Raw genomic sequence first — 20,803 nt, forward strand, 5'->3', positions numbered from 1 at the left:
TGTGTTTTGTGCAGTGGCACAAGTGGATGGATGGGACATTAGGCTTACATGTCAGCCACCCAACTCACCTGATATGAACATTCTTGACTTAGGGTTCTTTGTGGGACTTCAGGCTCTTTTTGAGAAGATGTCCCACAGTAAAATTGCTGATATTGTTGCGAAGGTGAAAAAAGCATATGACACGTACCCAGCCGAGAGAAGCAACCGTATTTTTTTGACCCTTCAGTCATGCATGCGTGAGGTACTGAAGCAGAAAGGAGGTAACCAGTATAAGGTCCCGCACATGAGGAAGTCATTTCTTGCGGCACTTGAAATGCTTCCGGGCGTAGTACCCTGTGATGCTGATGTTGTAATTGCTGCTATTGAGGCCCTTCCAGATGCTTGATGTACTCAATATATTAGTTATATAGTACTCAATTTAAACTTACTCGTATTGTACTTCAACCACTATTGTTAATTATCGGTGAGAATGACACCTATGGGATCATGGGATCACTGGGATCCCTTCTACGGTCGGCGGGCGCGAGGTCGTGAGAAGAGCAGGTTTAGGAGCTAGCACACGGATCGTTTACCCAGGTTCAGGCCGCGAGGATGCATAAAACCCTAGTCCTGCTTTGGTGGATGTATTGAGTGTTCTTGAGCTTTTTGAACTAGCTACGGTGGTTGTGCCGTCCCAAAAAGCCGAATCCCTCTCCTGGTCGCCTCGGGCCTCCTTTTATAGGAAAAAGGGGTTGCCACGGTGGCACACAGGAGGTGGAAAGGCCTATAGTGCGCGAGCTTATCGCACGTACGGGACAAAGTGCATTAAATGCGCTACATAGGTGTCCATTGCCTTTATCGAGGACAGGAACGAGGCCCGTCCCGTCCATCGCCGCTTAGCCTCGCTTCGACACGCGCCCAGACCAGGATGCATGCAACACCATGTAGGTAGACAAGAAGCTGAGGTGGCGCGGTGATAGGGCCTTCATGAAGATCTGCATGCCGCCACGCGGGTGCTTGCTGATTTGTCCTGGAAGCTGCATGTTGCCATGCAGGTGCCTGCCCAGCTGGTTGGGTTGGCAGCTGCATGCGAAAGGCGGCGGAGTCTTGGCTGGTGCGGGCCTGGTAGTGGCCCTGCGGATGCCCTCGGCAAGGGTCTTGCCGTGGCGTTGCTGACATCCCCAGCAAGGGTCTTGCCGGGGGTCTTGTGGATTTCCTCGGCTAGGATCCTGCTGAGGGTCGCCGTCTTCTGGTCCTCATCTAAACTCATATGTTTATGATCTTGACGAAGATTTGCATGCCACCATAGAGGCGCCTCCCGAGCCTTGGTTCCAAAGCAGTTGATTGGGTCAGAGCATGTGGGCTCAAGGGTGGCTCGCTTTGCTGGTGTTGGGCAAGTTGCCCTAGCAAGGCTCTTGCCAGGGCTGCGAAGGGGGGGGGGGCTTGGCACGGATCTTGCCGAGGGAGTCCACCTCACCCTCTTGCCCTCCTGCGCTTCTAGTCTTGGCGTCGCCTTGGTTGTCTTGTGCTCCGGCTTCTCTTCGGCTTCCCTCCTCTGCCCTACTAAGTGTGGCTGCAGCGCGTGGCTCTGACTGCCCATGCACAAGTAAAGGGGTCAAAAGGAGAGCCCCTACTTTTGTACACCGACAGGCTCCCCTGGCCTGGGCCATACATAAGCGCGATGCGTTATTAGGCTAGGCCCAGAACGGTGCACGGGCAGTTGGGGCGGATTTTACCGCAATAATTTCTCGTCCGCTGCGCTTCCCCAGGACCCGCGTTGAGCGCGCGATGTGGGGGGTCGTGCGTGACGTGGGGGTCATGCATGGGGGGTTCCGCATGCATGCGTCACATCGTGGTTAATGGGAGAGGAGGCGGCCCATGCCTTCCCCACAAAAATAGGAATAACCGCGGGCGCGCTGCTCACTTTCCCCCTGCATCTTCTCCAATCTCGGAACCGCTGCCCCCTTCTCATTCCTTCGTAAGCTTCTGCCCCTTCTTGCCGCCGCTGCGTCTTCGCTGTCCTTCACCCATCGCCTCTCGTAGCCTCCATGGCCCCCAAAACCAACAAGGTCAAAAGGATGGCCAAGGACACCGGAGCACCGGAGCCACCGGAGAGTGAGCTGGCGGCGCGGCGGACGTAGCTCGCCTACTTCCCCTCCTCCACCTGCTTCCCCTCCTCCCGTGGGCGACGACATGGAGGTCTTCTTTGACCTCGGGTCTCTTAGCCCGAGGAGGAAGAGGAAGGCAGCAGAAGAGGAGGTGGAGGACGAGTAGGTGTCGTTTCCTTTCGTCATCTCCAGCTCCTCTAACTGTGCTTCTTATCTTGACTTGTTTTCATCTTGGCAGGGATGTGAAGACGCTGGCCCAGAGGGTGAAGAGGGACAGGTCTTCAGCGGGCGGCCAGCCCCCGGCAGGCACCTCCAAGGCACCACTGGTGGTGGTGAGCAGTCCGGACAGCAGCCCTCGGCACAGTCCCCAGCGTAAGTTTGCCACTCACTCCCCGTCGACGTGTGTTTGGGGCATGATCCCTTGGTGCTGACCTTGTCGTGATTGCAGGAGGAGGCTAGCGGCAGGAGGAGCCGCACAGGGCCACCCCCAACATGCTGCCCCCATCAACCACGCCTCCCCAAGGGGCGTCTCCGGCAAGGACGCCAAGCACCGAGCCCATGCACACGGAGGAGGAGAACTCGGGCGCTGGTGGCTTCGCCTCGGCGCCAAATGTTGGCGGGGAGGGGACCTCTGCTTCCCAGCCCGGCTCGGGTAAGCCACTTGCCTTCCATTCCTGCCTTTTCCTTGAATCTTGGTCTTGGCTTCACTTCACCCCCCCCCCCTTCTGATATCCAGATCCTCTCCTGGCAGACCTGGACATCGTCATCGAGGATGTCGCCAAGGGGCCGGCCGGGGAGCCCGGCAAGGCTACTGCCGAGGAGACCGGCAAGGGACCTGTCGGGGAGGCCGGCGAGCCCGTTGCTGATAACCCACAAGTATAGGGGATCGCAACAGTTTTCGATAAGTAAGAGTGTCGAACCTAACGAGGAGCTAAAGGCAGAACAAATATTCCCTCAAGTTCTATTGACCACCGATACAACTCTACGCATGCTTGATGTTCGCTTTACCTAGAACAAGTATGAAACAAGAAGTACTTTGTAGGTGTTGTTGGAGAGGTTTGCAAGATAATAAAGAGCAAGTAAATAAAAAGTAGGGGATTTTTAGGTAAAGAAATAACTAAGTTAGTTTTAGTAAAGAGCTTTTTGTTACGAGAAAGTTATTTGTCCCTAGGCAATCGATAACTAGACCGGTAATCATTATTGCAATTTTATATGAGGGAGAGTGTGACGCCCGGGTAATTAAGCTACAGTAACCCCCGCTAATGATGCCATGTCACCTCGGTTACTGTGGATAAACTCGCGTTAGTTCAGAACCTAGTTCGAATTTCAAATTCAAAATCGAGCAAACAATAAAAGTTTTCAAATATTAAAATTTAAATGTTCGGAGTGAACCAAATAATACATAGGTAATTATGGTGGAGAAACCAAACTTTGATAAAATGTTTAAAGGCCCTAAGACAATTAAAACAATACTGAAATCAATTAAACAAATGCATTTTGAATTTATAAAATGCTAACACTATTTTATTATGGGTTAAGAATTAATCTCGTAGTAGTTTATTGGTAAATACAAATTAGGCACTAGTGGTAATTTTATAAAACTGAAAATAAAAGAAACTATAAAATAAATAAAAGAAAGAAAATACAAAAGAGAAAAAAAAACAACAAAAGGAGGAGAAGCCCCCCCCCTGCTGGACCGCGGCCCAGCTGGCCATCGGGCCAACCAGGCCGGCCCAGGTCGGCCCCCCACTCCTCTCCCTTATCCACTCCTCCTCCCCACTCGTCCCACCGACACCACCCACTCCACCCACTCGCCCCCCCCTCCTCTCTCCCGATCTGGATCGGGATCCAGAGGAGACCGTCGCCGCCAGGCCTCGTCGCCGCCGAACGCCGTCCCCGTCCTCCTCCTCGCCGGTCCTCCCCGATTGCCGTCAAGCCCACTGCCCCGTCCCCTACCCCCCCCCCCCCCGTGAGCTCCCCCTTCTCCCCCCTCTCCCCCTAGGTCGCCTCGGTCGTCTCCCTCCCCGCCCGCGGTCGACGCGCTCCGGCGCCACCGTCGCCCGCGCCCTGCCGTGCCGGACCGTCCCGTCCCCGCCTCTCCTTTCCCCCACCGGCTCCACCACCGGGCCCCGACGAGCTTCACCGCGCCCGGGCATGCGCTCGCCGTGCACGCGACCTCCCGTGACCGCACCCGGCCTCCTCTCCCTCCGGCGATGCTGGCCCCGTGCTCCCCCGCCTCGGCCACGCGCCCCGGCCACCGGCCTCCCTCGCTGCGCCTCCGTCCCCCTGCTTCCCCGCCGGCGCTCGCCCCTGCGCCCCCGCATCCTCCGCACACGGCCACGCCCATGGCCGATGGCGCCGGCCCCCAGCGGTCCTCCCGCGGCCGCCTTTCCACAGGCGACGGTCGGCGCGCCCCGCTTCGGCCCTGGCCTCGCCGTGGCCACCGCCCCCTGCTCCGGCGCCTTGCCGGGTCCGCCCGATAGGCCCCCGTGCCTATGGCACGTGGGGCCCACCCTGGAATGTTTTAGAAAAAAAAGAAAATAATAAAATTAAAAATATATATTAAATAAATAAATAAATAATAACTAAAATAATTAAAATATTAATTAATTAATTAATTAAGTAATTAATTAAGTTAATTAATCCTGATTAGATTAACCTAATCACTAATTAATTTAACTAATCTGTAATTAACCTAAACAGAGAATGACAGGTGGGTCCCACTGGACCCACACGTCAGGTTGACCAGGTCAATGGTCAACGTTGACTGCTGACATCACTCTGATGTCATGCTGACGTCAGCATTTACTATTCTGGATAATGTTGGATTAAATAATTAATTAAATTCCAGAAATTAATAAAATCTTTAGAAAATCATATCTTTTAATCCGTAACTCGGATTAAAATATTTTCAACATGGAAGTTGCTCAGAGCGACGAGACGATTCCGGATACGCAATCCGTTCGTCCGTCACACACCCCTAACCTATCGAACTCGCAACTTTCCCCCTCCGGCTCCTCTGCCCGAAAACACGAAACACCGGGGATATTTTCCCGGATGTTTCCCCCCTTAACCAGTATCACCTCATACCACGTTAGGGCACGCCTAGCATCGTTACTTGTCTTGTCATGCATCGATATGCATCTGTTTACATGGTATTCATTGTTTCTTCCCCCTCTTCTCTCCGGTAGACTACGAGACCGACGCTGCTGCTGCCCAGTTCGACTACGGAGTTGACGACCCCTCTCTCTTGCCAGAGCAACCAGGCAAGCCCCCCCTTGATCACCAGATATCGCCTATTCTACTCTATACTGCTTGCATTAGAGTAGTGTAGCATGTTACTGCTTTCTGTTATACCTATCCTGATGCATAGCCTGTCCTTGATACTACTGTTGTTACCTTTATCTGTAATCCTATATGCTTAGTATAGGATGCTAGTATATTCATTTGTGGCCCTACATTCTTGTCCGTCTGCCGTGCTATACTATCGGGCCGTGATCACTCGGGAGGTGATCACGGGTATATACTATATACTTTATACATGATACATGTGGAGACTAAAGTCGGGTCGGCTGGTGGAGCACCCGCGAGTGGATCTTTGTGGCGGAGCGACAGGGCAGGTTGAGACCGCCTAGGAGAGAGGTGGGCCTGGCCCTCTTTGGCGTTCGCGGATACTTAACACTCTTAACGAGATCTTGGTATTTGATCTGAGTTGGCTACGAGCCTATATGCACTAACCAACTACGTGGGAAAGATATGGGCACTCGGCGTCGTGGTATCAACCGAAGCACTTCGTGACGTCAGCGACTGAGCGGCGCGCGCCGGATTGGACTGGAACGCCACTAGGCTAGGTCTGCTTCCGGCCGCCTACGCAACGTGCAGGTGTGCTCAGGGCGATGGGCCCAGACCCCTGTGCGCTTAGGTTTAGACCGGCGTGCTGGCCTCTCTGTTGAGCCTAGGTGGGGCTGCGACGTGTTGATCTTCCGAGGCCGGGCATGACCCAGGAAAGTGTGTCCGGCCAAATGGGATCAAGCGTGTTGGGTAAGTTGGTGCACCCCTGCAGGGAAGTTAATCTATTCGAATAGCCGTGATCTTCGGTAACAGGACGACTTGGAGTTGTACCTTGACCTTATGACAACTAGAATCGGATACTTAATAAAACACACCCTTCCAAGTTCCACAGACAACCCGGTGATCGCTTTTCCACAGGGCGACGAGGGGAGGATCGCCGGGTAGGATTATGCTATGGGCTGGATGCTACTGGAGATGCTACTTGGAGATGCTACTTGGAGATGCTACTTGGAGGACTTCAATCTACTCTCTTCTACATGCTGCAAGACGGAGGCTGCCAGAAGCGTAGTCTTCGACAGGATTAGCTATCCCCCTTTTATTCTGGCATTCTGCAGTTCAGTCCACCGATATGGCCCTTTACACATATACCCATGCATATGTAGTGTAGCTCCTTGCTTGCGAGTACTTTGGATGAGTACTCACGGTTGCTTTTCTCCCTCTTTTCCCCTTTCCCTTCTACCTGGTTGTCGCAACCAGATGCTGGAGCCCTGGAGCCAGACGCCACCGTCGACGATGATTCCTACTACACTGGAGGTGCCTACTACTACGTGCAGGCCGCTGACGACGACCAGAGTAGTTAGGAGGATCCCAGGCAGGAGGCCTGCGCCTCTTTCGATCTGTATCCCAGTTTGTGCTAGCCTTCTTAAGGCAAACTTGTTTAACTTATGTCTGTACTCAGATATTGTTGCTTCCGCTGACTCGTCTATGATCGAGCACTTGTATTCGAGCCCTCGAGGCCCCTGGCTTGTATTATGATGCTTGTATGACTTATTTATGTTTTAGAGTTGTGTTGTGATATCTTCCCGTGAGTCCCTGATCTTGATCGTACACATTTGCGTGCATGATTAGTGTACGATTGAATCGGGGGCGTCACAAGTTGGTATCAGAGCCGACTGCCTGTAGGAATCCCCCTTCCAACTCCTTGGCCGAAGTTGAGTCTAGACATTGCAAAACTTTTACTAACATGGCTGTGCGGCCTATGGGCCCACGTCGCCATTGGGTGGTAATAGGATCTTTTACTCCTCGCCTATACTCTGGGACTCTGAGCTCTCTTCTATTCGGGTTAAATGATTTTGCTAAAAACAAAACTACTTTAGGTTCTCGATAATACTTGCTCACGGAGAGCCCCTTACTTCAGATGATCGCCTGCTGCACTAGAAGATTCTGAAGTTACTCTACGATGTTCTCTCGAGTCTTTGTGCCATCGCATTTGCGATTTCCTTCCACCATCAACCCCTATGAAAAACTGCTTACACTTGCCATTCATACAATCATTCCCCGTTGATCTTGTTATTGCAAGATGTCCCGAAATACTCTTTGTTGTTCCGAGAATCCTTTGAGCTTACTGCCTTGCAGTTCTTTGCCCCATGAATACCCCCCTTCGAATAATTCCTCGCACTTGTCAAGTATCCGCTCATCCCCAGTTGTTCATGTGTTTCACAATGGTCTTTAAAATACTATTCGATCCCCCAAAAATCCTTAGTAGCTTATTGCTCTGTCATACTTGTCTACTTGCATGATGGATGCTTTCCATATGTCTGGCAATATTCGTTAGTATCCTTAGGCATCGTCATTTTGATCCTTTTGATTCAACATGAGTGCGAATGCACGCAATCATCGGTTGATCCTTTTAAATTATCTTTTCGGCTTAGACGTCATTTTAAACAAGAGTTGGTTCTCAACCAATCCAAATGCCGTCAATAGTACCCCTAAGGCTATTCAACTTATCCACCCCTAATCAGAACATTGCTTATGTTCCCTTAATTTGGAAATCATAATTCTTTGCATTTGAGCTCTGTATTAGTTAGTTGTTTCTATAATCCAATGCCCTTGCATTGTTACTTCCTCTGATTGTGTGCCGATGCTCACATCAGCTCTGCTATGGATCGACAGATCCTTTAATGTATTTTATCCGACATTGTTCTTCATATTCAATAACCTTGTGAGCCTTTCCTTGGATACATAATGCCTTTGGTAAATTGTATCATCTACCTTCTCAACCTTGCTCTGCTTTCGAGCTTGTGATATTTACTCTTGAAACTTGTGGTATATGTTTCTAAGAAGCCCCATTGGGTTGAACCTATACCTTCCTTAAAAACCGTATGAACCGGAAGGTTTTGACAAGTCAACCCTTCTAGTATTTAGCAGATAATTTTCTACCATACAACTTCTTTGAGAATGAGAAGTGAATGGAAGGTTACGCATTATGGAAGTGGGAGTCGACCTTGAACTTTGTGTTCATACCCATGGACACGATGTAGATCTTATCATTAAAGCTTCTCTTAAATTAATTATTCCCTTGGTATAAGTACATCTTATATCTGGGATCTGGCCTTTTGCAATCGTGGTTCCGACCATGATCTCCTTTAAATACCATTTCTCGTGCAAGTTTAAGCACTTGTCTTCTACAGAGTAATACCCCAGTCCAACCTCTACTTTGATTTGTCGTCGAGTATTACCCCTTGGTATCTCAAGAATATCATGGGGCTGCATAACTTATTATGGGTTCTTCATCAACTATTATTTCTCACAGATTCCAATTTTCTCGGGTTCTGGGTTGTCGTCAATCGAGAACAACGATTCCACATTTTGGTTCGATAACCCTAAGTAATTTTCGTTGCTTACGATTTTATTAATCCTTTAAGTCTTTCCTAGCCTGATCGGCTAAATTTTAAACCGTGCTACCTGGTCCTCCTTTTCGGAGCACAATTTTCGATGATGAGCTAAACTTACGTCGATCTTCCTCGTCATATCAGTTCGCCTTGAACAACAAGCTTGATTTCAAGTTTGTGTCCTACCCATGGTTCCAATAACCTTCCGCTTCATTATTCCTTTGACTTGATGTCGTCACTGATTGATTACATCTTCATGAAATCTCTCGACAAATGTGTCGTGATTATCATCAACCTTATGAGCTCTTCCAGGATATCAATTGAGTTCATGATGAGAAATACCATCCTTGCCCCTGATGATTTGTGTTACCTTTGACCACTTATTTGCCTTCCGTTCAACACAAAATTGTTCGTGTTTTGAGTTATACCTTGAGATCCCTACTATCCAGCATTTGTTCTTCCTTACCTTGGAGTATTACCATCTTTTAATATCAAGGATGTGGTGAGGATTGCTCCACCTCTTAAGAAATTCTTGGTATAGTGATACTTCTCACCATCACCATTCTTTCTTGGTCCTCGGTTGATTCCAACCGGGGTACCAACAAGTGAACTATGCTGTTTGGATTCTGTACTTCTAGCAACCCTATTGCTTTGAAGTTAATGGTCAACCGTTCATTCTTAGACTATTGATTATTGAATCACCATTCTGACATTGGTCGTGCAGCCCAACCCATATTTCGGGCGCACCTTTCAACCAATGTTTAATTGTGTATGTTGTCCTCGAGCATGCTTCATTATATCATTTGATCGGACAAATGCTATCTCCTTATCCACATAATTGAGGAGATGCATCTTTTTGGATACCTCGTTGAATTATCGCTGAGTCCGTCAGCCACTTCCTCATCCTCTCCTTGGTTTAATGATGAACTCTGGTTTCGGAACTTGCTTCCATAGTTCATTTCCTGAGAATCTTGAAATGTCTTTTCGTCTATTTGTGTTGCACCTTTTCTTCTCGGACATCCTGAGTCTGAGGTATCATGACACCAACCGGATCTGAATCTCGGTCAGATATGATGGTTGGGACAACTTTTCAAGAGTTATAACATTGGTCCCTATATGCCCCGGTAAGGTGATGTCATGCCTAGCACACCGGACCAGAGGACCTAGTGTTATAGTTTCCTTTGTAACAAGGTTAATCATTTTTCCATGAGGAAACTGAATGCCTGTTTAATGAGTTTATCCTGATGGATCCTTTGTGTATCCAAAATCCGATTTTTGCTTGAAGACCATGTCAATGCTATCTCGAAGCATGTCTGTGGTACTCCGATTTTCAACAAGAACATTTGAAACCCAATGCTAAATGCTTCTTGCTCGATTATCCAAACACCGTTGTTTGCGTAATGTCATGAAAATTCTCTCCCTTACCTAAAAGGGTTTTCTACGTTATATCCTGTCATGGATATCATGCTCTGCTTGTCCTTGGGAAGGATATACCCCTGGAATATGTGTTTCAACACATTTTCCTTTCCATTGTTCTGTTTAATCTGATATTCATATTTTCCTTTCCATTGTTTTGTTTAAACCTTCTTGTGACCTATATGAGCGGTAATAATTCCCTGCTTATGTAAACACCTCGGTGTACCATCTTGTCTGGTGTAACCCTGTTACTATTGTTGATGACATTCCGGTAGCCACCGATGGACGAGAACTTGGCCTATTGGTCCGCCTCGTTCGACGAGCAGGAATTGGTTCTCTTCGTCCCTCGCCCTTGGTACCGATGTTGTTGCCGACATAACTAATAGGCTAACCTCTGGCATGCCTTGCTATTGTGACCGAGAAAGATGTCAGCCCCCCTTCCTACCTTTAACCCACATGGTGGGCCCATAACCCACAGTTCCACAGGATCGAAACCTGACTCTCCTGTACCACCTGTTGTCAAAGTTATTCCTCGTGCTTGACTTTGTATGTAATTCACGGGCCACTTGCCTGTTGATCTATTCTGGTATCAGACACAATACTTATTCCCGTTGCTCAGAACCCCTTTCGCACTCTGCTTCAGGCAATGAACGATTGCCTATCTGCTTGAAACTTCTTATTGCACCGTCTTACTTTGCTCTCGATATGTGTAATTTGTTCAACTCGAGAGATACTCATATGTTCATTCTTGGGATACCCCCAGATGCATTTCCCTTATAACATCCTATCATTGTAGAGCTCCTTACCTATTCGTAAGTACTATGGAGTTCCCCGAAGAAAGGACGACAACTTCATCATGATGCTTTGGAATAAAGAATTGAAGACATCAACGAAAGGGATTGAATTCTTCGAGGAGATCCGTTTGAATGTCGTAACCAGAGCTGTCCCCCTTACTCCCCTCTTAAATCTCGGGACGAGATTTCTTGTAGTGGAGGAGAATTGTGACACCCGGGTAATTAAGCTACAGTAATCCCCGCTAATGATGCCACGTCACCTTGGTTACTGTGGATAAACTCGTGTTAGTTCGGAACCTAGTTCGAATTTCAAATTCAAAATCGAGCAAACAATAAAAGTTTTCAAATATTAAAATTTAAATGTTCGGAGTGAACCAAATAATACATAGGTAATTATGGTGGAGAAACCAAACTTTGATAAAATGTTTAAAGGCCCTAAGACAATTAAAACAATACTGAAAACAATTAAACAAATGCCTATTGAATTTATAAAATGCTAACACTATTTTATTATGGGTTAAGAATTAATCTCGTAGTAGTTTATTGGTAAATACAAATTAGGCACTAGTGGTAATTTTATAAAACTGAAAATAAAAGAAACTACAAAATAAATAAAAGAAAGAAAATACAAAAGAGAAACAAAAAAAACAACAAAAGGAGGAGAAGCCCCCCCCCCCTTGCTAGACCGCGGCCCAGCTGGCCATCGGGCCAACCAGGCCGGCCCAGGTCGGCCCCCCACTCCTCTCCCTTATCCACTCCTCCTCCCCACTCGTCCCACCGACACCCCCCACTCCACCCACTCGCCCCCCCTCCTCTCTCCCGATCTGGATCGGGATCCAGAGGAGACCGTCGCCGCCAGGCCTCGTCGCCGCCGAACGCTGTCCCCGTCCTCCTCCTCGCCGGTCCTCCCCGACCGCCGTCAAGCCCACTGCCTCGTCCCCTACACCCCCCAGTGAGCTCCCCCTTCGCCCCCCTCTCCCCCTAGGTCGCCTCGGTCGTCGCCCTCCCCGCCCGCGGTCGACGCGCTCCGGCGCCACCATCGCCCGCGCCTTGCCGTGCCGGACCATCCCACCCCCGCCTCTCCTTTCCCCGACCGGCTCCACCACCGGGCCCCGACGAGCTTTACCGCGCCCGGGCACGCGCTCGCCGCGCCCGCGACCTCCCGTGACCGCACCCCGGCCTCCTCTCCCTCCGGCGACGCTGGCCCCGTGCTCCCCCGCCTCGGCCACGCGCCCCGGCCACCGGCCTCCCTCGCTGCGCCTCCGTCCCCCTGCTTCCCCGCCGGCGCTCGCCCCTGCGCCCCCGCATCCTCCGCACACGGCCGCGGCCATGGCCGATGGCGCCGGCCCCCAGCGCTCCTCCGCGCGGCCGCCTTTCCACAGGCCACGGTCCGCGCGCCCCGCTTCAGCCCTGGCCTCGCCGTGGCCACCGCCCCCCGCTCCGGCACCTTGCCGGGTCCGCCCGCACCTGGGCGTGCGCCCGCTCGAGCCGCGTCCTGCGCCCACGCCCGCTAGGCGGCGCCCGATAGGCCCCTGTGCCTATGGCACATGGGGCCCGCCCTGGAACGTTTTAGAAAAAAAAAGAAAATAATAAAATTAAAAATATATATTAAATAAATAAATAAATAATAACTAAAATAATTAAAATATTAATTAATTAATTAATTAAGTAATTAATTAAGTTAATTAATCCTGATTAGATTAACCTAGTCACTAATTAATTTAACTAATCTGTAATTAACCTAAACAGAGAATGACAGGTGGGTCCCACTGGACCCACACGTCAGGTTGACCAGGTCAATGGTCAACGTTGACTGCTGACATCACTCCGATGTCATGCTGATGTCAGCATTTACTATTCTGGATAATGTTGGATTAAATAATTAATTAAATTCCAGAAATTAATAAAATCTTTAGAAAATCATATCTTTTAATCCATAACTCGGATTAAAATATTTTCAACATGGAAGTTGCTCAGAGCCCTAACCTATCGAACTCGTAACTTTCCCCCTCCGGCTCCTCTGCCCGAAAACACGAAACACCGGGGATATTTTCCCGGATGTTTCCCCCCTTAACCAGTATCACCTCATACCACGTTGGGGCATGCCTAGCATCGTTACTTGTCTTGTCATGCATCGATATGCATCTGTTTACATGGTGTTCATTGTTTCTTCCCCCTCTTCTCTCCGGTAGACTACGAGACCGACGCTGCTGCTGCCCAGTTCGACTACAGAGTTGACGACCCCTCTCTCTTGCCAGAGCAACCAGGCAAGCCCCCCCTTGATCACCAGATATCACCTATTCTACTCTATACTGCTTGCATTAGAGTAGTGTAGCATGTTACTGCTTTTTGTTATACCTATCCTGATGCATAGCCTGTCCTTGATACTACTGTTGTTACCTTTACCTGCAATCCTATATGCTTAGTATAGGATGCTAGTATATTCATTTGTGGCCCTACATTCTTGTCCGTCTGCCGTGCTATACTATCGGGCCGTGATCACTCGGTAGGTGATCACGGGTATATACTATATGCTTTATACATGATACATGTGGAGACTAAAGTCGGGTCGGCTGGTGGAGCACCCGCGAGTGGATCTTTGTGGCGGAGCGACATGGCAGGTTGAGACTGCCTAGGAGAGAAGTGGGCTTAGCCCTGTTCGGCGTTCGCAGATACTTAACACGCTTAACGAGATCTTGGTATTTGATCTGAGTTGGCTACGAGCCTATACGCACTAACCAACTATGTGGGAAAGATATGGGCACTCGGCGTCGTGGTATCAGCCGATGCACTTCGTGACGCCAGCGACTGAGCGGCGCGCGCCGGATTGGACTGGAACGCCACTAGGCTAGGTCTGCTTCTGGCCGCGTACGCAACATGCAGGTGTGCTCAGGGCGATGGGCCCAGACCCCTGCGCGCTTAGGTTTAGACCGGCGTGCTGGCCTCTCTGTTGAGCCTAGGTGGGGCTGCGACGTGTTGATCTTTCGCGGCCGGGCATGACCAGGGAAAGTGTGTCCGGCCAAATGGGATCAAGCGTGTTGGGTAAGTTGGTGCACCCCTGCAGGGAAGTTAATCTATTCGAATAGCCGTGATCTTCGGTAACAGGATGACTTGGAGTTGTACCTTGACCTTATGACAACTAGAATCGGATACTTAATAAAAACACACCCTTCCAAGTTCCACAGACAACCCGGTGATCGCTTTTCCACAGGGCGACGAGGGGAGGATCGCCGGGTAGGATTATGCTATGCGATGCGACTGGAGATGCTACTTGGAGATGCTACTTGGAGTTGCTACTTGGAGATGCTACTTGGAGGACTTCAATCTACTCTCTTCTACATGCTGCAAGACGGAGGCTGCCAGAAGCGTAGTCTTCGACAGGATTAGCTATCCCCCTTTTATTCTGGCATTCTGCAGTTCAGTCCACCGATATGGCCCTTTACACATATACCCATGCATATGTAGTGTAGCTCCTTGCTTGCGAGTACTTTGGATGAGTACTCACAATTGCTTTTCTCCCTTTTTTCCCCTTTCCCTTCTACCTGGTTGTCGCAACCAGATGCTGGAGCCCTGGAGCGACGCCACCGTCGATGATGATTCCTACTACACTGGAGGTGCCTACTACTACGTGCAGGCCGCTGACGACGACCAAGAGTAGTTAGGAGGATCCCAGGCAGGAGGCATGCACCTCTTTCGATCTGTATCCCAGTTTGTGCTAGCCATCTTATGGTAACTTGTTTAACTTATGTCTGTACTCAGATATTGTTGCTTCCGCTGACTCGTCTATGATCGAGCACTTGTATTCGAGCCCTCGAGGCCCCTGGCTTGTATTATGATGCTTGTATGACTTATTTTATTTTAGAGTTGTGTTGTGATATCTTCCCATGAGTCCCTGATCTTGATCGTACACGTTTGCATGCATGATTAGTGTACGATTGAATCGGGGGCGTCACAAGTTGGTATCAGAGCCGACTGCCTGTAGGAATCCCCCTTCCAACTCCTTGGCCGAAGTCGAGTCTAGACTTTACAAAACTTTTACTAACTTTTAGAGTTGGTGATGAAGGTGGTGAAGTTGTTGGTGAAGATTGCGGTGATGATGATGGCCCCCGGTGGCACTCCGGTGCCACCGGAAGCGAGGGGGAGAGAGCCCCCTCCTTCTTCTTCTTCTTCCTTGACCTCCTCCCTAGATGGGAGAAGGGTTTCCCCTCTGGTCTATGGCCTCCATGGTGTGGGAGGGGAGAGAGCACCTCTGAGATTGGATCTGTCTCTCTGTCTCTCTCTGTTTCTGCATTCTGTTCTACTGCCCTTTCACTGTTTCTTTTATATCCGGAGATTTGTAACTCCGATTGGATTGAAACCTTCGCCCAGATCTTTTTCCAAAAAATAGCTTTCTTGCAGCCTAATTAGAGCATCAACCGCCTTACGGGTGGGCCACGAGGATGCGGGAGGCGCCTACCTGTAGTGGTCGTGGGCCCCACCCTCGTGGCCACCTCGGGCACCATCTCACGTTGATTTTCTTCCCAAAAAATCACAAATATTCCAAAATAATTCTCCATCCATTTTTATCCCGTTTGGATTCCGTTGATATGGATATTCTGCGAAACCAAAAACATGCAACAGATAGGAACTGGCACTGGCCACTGGATCAATATGTTAGTCCCAAAAATAGTATAAAAAGTTGCCAAAAGTATAGGAAAGTTGTAGAATATTGGCATGGAACAATCAAAAATTATAGATACGACGGAGACGTATCAGCATCCCCAAGCTTAATTCCTGCCCGTCCTCGAGTAGGTAAATGATAAAAAGATAATTTTTGATGTGGAATGCTACCTAGCATAATCTTTATCATATGTCTAATCATAGCATGAATATTAAGACACGAGTTGTCACAGCCCTAGAATTTGATTGCAATTGGTATCATAAGCATTCATGCCATCATGTTTTAATTCCAAAGAAATTTGAAATGGGGATTGTTGAAACCCTAGCATCAAATGAAATTTAACTAGGTTCAATAAAAATATTTTCAATAACCCAGAATGCCCTTTGGAAATGTTCATGATTTCTGTTAAAGGTGAAAACCTCTTCCAAAAATGATGAACATATTTATAGGTTATTCCTGAATTTTTGAATCAAATCTTAAGCTATTTGACTTTGGGCATTTAAACACTATTAATAATTTAAATGCTCAAATGATGTTGGAACTATTTTTGGGCCACTGAAATAATTCAGCAAGTGTCCATGAATATTTTCAGGATTTTAGGAAATGCCTTGGTATTTTTCCTAAGCTCAAAACAGAGGCAAATAAATAGAAAACAAAAACAGAAAGCAAAGAGAGAGAGAGAGAACCTACCTGGCGCCTACCTGTGCGGCCTGCTGCTAAAGCCGGCCCAGCCCAGCCACCTCCCCTGCCAGTTGTCTTCCTCCTCTCGCCAGAAGGCAAAGGGGAAGCAGTGCATGGCACTAGCGTGTGTGGGCACGCAGCTGCCTGCCTGGCCCCTCCCTGGCCAGCGCGACGCTGGGATCGTCTCCCCGTGGCCTCCTGAACCCACCAACCCCTTGCTCACTCTTTCCCCTTCGCCCCCTCGCTCTCTTCACGCCATGGCCGAAGCACGCCCGAGCTCGTCACCACCGTAGTCGCTCCACAGCCGCCCTCGAGCCTCTCTGACCTATCCTCGAGCTCCGCCACGTCTGCCTCATCCTCTCCACCAAGCTACGCGATGCCGGACGCCCCCGAACACCCTCACCACCATCTTCTTCAACCTCGGTCGCCGGAGATCCCTCTCGGCCTTCCGCTCAGCCTCGACCCTCCCCGGCTTCGCCGTCTGCGCCAAACGATCCTCTATGAGCCCCCGATCGAAACCCCCCTTACCTCGTCGTCGCGCGCATCCTCTAGCTAGCTCCACAGCCGGAACCGAGAGCTCCATGTCGCCGGCAATGTCCCCGCCGTTGCTGCAGCCGCTGAGGCTCGAAACCGAGCGCATCACCGTTCTCTGCACGCTCCCAGGAGCTTGGAACGCCCACCAAATCCTCCTCCCGAGCACCCTAATGCCGAGACCAAACTAACCCGAACTCCGGCCGCCGCAAAAGCTGTCGCCGCCGTCGATTTAGTCCACTCCGGCGCGAGCCGTTGCCTCCTTTAGATGCGCGAGACTTCCGGCTTTCCGTAGCCGCAAACCGCTCGTTGATCCATGCCCTATAGTGCGAAACCGGGTCCCTCCGCCGTGCTGCGTGCTCGCCGGTGACCATCCCCGGCGGCAGCCGACGTGGCACCATCATTAGTACTAATGACGGGGCTAACTAACCTCCTCTGTCACTGACAAATGGGCCCACACCCTTAATTAATCACAGGTTTATCCCCCTGCTTAGATTAAGCTAATGCCCGTGGCCCACTGGTCAGTTTGACCTTGCCACCTCAGCATTGACCTGGCCCCACTGGTCAGCCTCTGTTGCTGACCCTGTTACACCGACATGTGGGACCCACAACTCAGGTTTGACCCCGGTCAGCTGTGTTGACCTGATGACGTCATCTTGACGTCATGCTGACGCTGTAACTTTTTTCTGAAATTTGATTAAATCAGAAAAGGTTTAGAAAATTCCAGAAAATAGTTAAAACTTCTAAAAATCGTAGAAATTCAACCGTAACTCCAAATGAAATAAATTATATATGAAAAATGATCAGAAAAATCCAAGGATTCTGAATATGCCATTTTCATGCATGTTTGAACAACTTAACCTCACTGTTTAGTCCAAAACATGATAATACACTATTTGAATTCATAGTTTGAATTTGAATTTGAACCTAGTGTTCAAACCAACTCCATTTAACTTGTTGCTAGTTGCATTAGCTCAATCAACGGCATATTGCCATGTCATGATCATGCATCATATTGTTGCATCGCAATGATTGTGTTCTTCCTTGTTTACCGGTAAATGTCCCCTCTCGGTAGACGTTGTACCGACGCTGTGATCGTTGACACTAATGAAGACCCAATGATATCTTCAGAAGTTCCAGGCAAGCAAAACCCCCTTGTTCATTCCGATACAATCCCACTCTCTCGCTCTCGATCTCTTTTACTGCATTAGGACAACAGCGATTCAACTGTTACATGCTGCGGTAGTTGAACCCTTTCCTCTGCATGACCTGTCATTGCCACAGTAATTAGATGAAACCCACTAGCATGAGTAGGAGTTGTTTGAGACCTAATGTGCCTACTCATTCATGCTTGTTTGTCATGCCTGCTACTGCTTAGAGTTGAGTCAGGTACGATTCATCGGGGATGAATTGGAATGTGGTGAACATGTCCTCCTGTTGAGAGCTAAGTGTGTGAGAGGCCATGTAGGAGTACATGGTGGGTTGTCTCATTGCAGCCGTCCTCAGCAACTGAGTTCTGTGTTTGTGATCCATGAAATAGCTACTACCACACATTGGGCCCTGAAATATGACCCCGCTCGACTTATTGACCCCTCTCGTCCTCTGTCCAGGAGTTGCAACTAGTTTCTGGTGTTTATAGGATATGTGTTGGCGGCCGTGCGTAGCACTGACCCCTATCGTCCTCTGTCCAGGAGTTGCAACTAGTTTCTGGTGTTTATAGGATATGTGTTGGCGGCCGTGCGTAGCGCTGACCCTGTGGCCGGGTATGCCGGGCGCCCGTTTGGCGTCTCGGGACCCTGTACACATCGTTTGGGGCCATTGAGGACACCCCGGCCGGATTTCCTTGCGGATGGAACCGGAATAGGCGATAAACATGGACTAGAGACTTGTGTGGTTAGTCAGGTCGTGGTCTACTCCCACGTCGGTTTTCGCTTGAAGTCTGCCGAGCACATGTCGTGTGCAGACGCTAAGTGGTGGAAACATGTGTGATGAAGTACACCCCTGCAGGGTTTTAAATGATCTATTCGAATAGCCGTGTGCACGGTAAAGGACTTCTGGGTTGCCTATAACAGTTCATAGACAAGTGAAAGTGGATACTCTAAAATGCGCAAGATAAGCATGAGTGCTATGGATGGCTTTCTCGTAGGGAGACGGGAGTGGATTCATAGTGGTGTACTGATATGGTGAATATGTGGACTCGTGTGCGCCACCTCAAAAGAGTTAGTTGCAGTTGTAGTTTAAGATAGCCACCGAGTCAAAGCTGGCTTGCTGCAGTTAAACTCCACCACCACCCCCCTTGTTGATACCGATGCATATGTAGCTAGTTCTGATGTAAGTCTTGCTGAGTACTTTCGTACTCACGTTTGCTTAATTTATGTTTTGCAAAGAGACTCTAGTCTCGCTAGTAGTTTCGCGTGGACTTCGACGTTAGCTTGATACCTCAGCTACGATCTTGTGCCTCGGCAGGATCTGGTAGATAGTCAGGCTTCTTAGCCTTTTTCATTTGTAGATGTCTATACTCAGACATGTTAAGCTTCCGCATGTGCTTTGACTTGTATGCTCTGAATGTTGGGTCATGAGACCCATGTTTGTAATATCTTGGCTCCTCGGAACCTAATGAATAATACTTTGAGTCGTAGAGTTATGTTGTGATGCCATGTTGTATTTACACATATCGAGCACATTGTGTGTATGATTGAAATGCTTGGTATGTGTGGGATCCGACAATCTAGTTGTTTATCCTTGGCAGCCTCTCTTATGGGGAAATGTAGTCTAGTGCCGCCATGAGCCATAGTAGTCCGTTACAGCCCGGTTCACTGGAGTCCTGCTAGCCCAGCACTACTGATCAGGACACTTGACTGGCCGGCATGTGTTTCACTTCGTTCGTGTGTCTGTCCCTTCGGGGAAATGTCACGCGTTGACATCTGGAGTCCTGCCTAGCCTGCTACAGCCCGGGTTCCCGGAGTCCTGTTAGCCCAGTGCTACAGCCCGGATTCACACGCTGCTGACTGACATGCTCGATGTGATTCATGTATGCCTGTCCCCATAGGTTAGTGCCGCTTTGGGTTCACGACTAGCCATGTCGGCCCGGATTCTCTGTCATATGGATGCTAGCGACACTATCATATACGTGAGCCAAAAGGCGCAAACGGTCCCGGACCATGGTAAGGTGACACCCGTGGGATTACCGTGCGTGAGGCCGCAAAGTGATATGAGGTGTTACCGGCTAGGTCGATGTGACTTGGAATCGGGGTCCTGACAGCGTTGGTATCAGAGCCTGACTGCCTGTAGGATTACCAAGCCAAACTGGTCGAAGTCGAGTCTAGAATTGCTTTAGTTATGTAAGGGAATTGATTGTGGAAGTTAACGTAAGGCTCTTTTTACTCCTTGACCCTATGCCCTTCTGATCTGAGTCAACCTCTTGTTTTCTACGGGGATTAAGAATCAAGCCTTCTCATCTATCTATCAGGATGACGTGCTACTAATCCATAGACTTATAGAATTGATAGTTTCAAGCTTCAGTTCCGTTCCTACTACTTCCGTATGTTGATAGTTGATCTCAGAACCTTGATATTGTGTTGTTGAGTGGTTATGCCACCATTTTGCAGGATGTCTCAAATCATTTTGAGCATTTACAGCCGTTATGTTGTCCGAGTCATCCCAGGTTTCTAACTAGTCTGATGCATTTGCAAATTCCTTCTTCCGCTACCGACGTTCCTTTGGGCTAGTTTATCCACACTAATCGGTGAGTTGAGGTACTCTGTTGCCTCGACATATATGTTGGAGCTATTTTTATGACCCTAGGTGTTGTAGGGAGTCACCTAGTAATCTAGCCATGTTTTGTGTTTCCGGTGTGATAATTCTGGCCACCATTCTCGAAAGCATCCCGTGATGCCATGTAGTGGTAGGTATTCTATTCATGGGTTCTTGAACCCGAGATTCCCCTACTTA

This window comes from Triticum aestivum, chromosome 4A, assembly GCF_018294505.1.
Source record: "Triticum aestivum cultivar Chinese Spring chromosome 4A, IWGSC CS RefSeq v2.1, whole genome shotgun sequence".
Classification (NCBI taxonomy): domain Eukaryota; kingdom Viridiplantae; phylum Streptophyta; class Magnoliopsida; order Poales; family Poaceae; genus Triticum; species Triticum aestivum.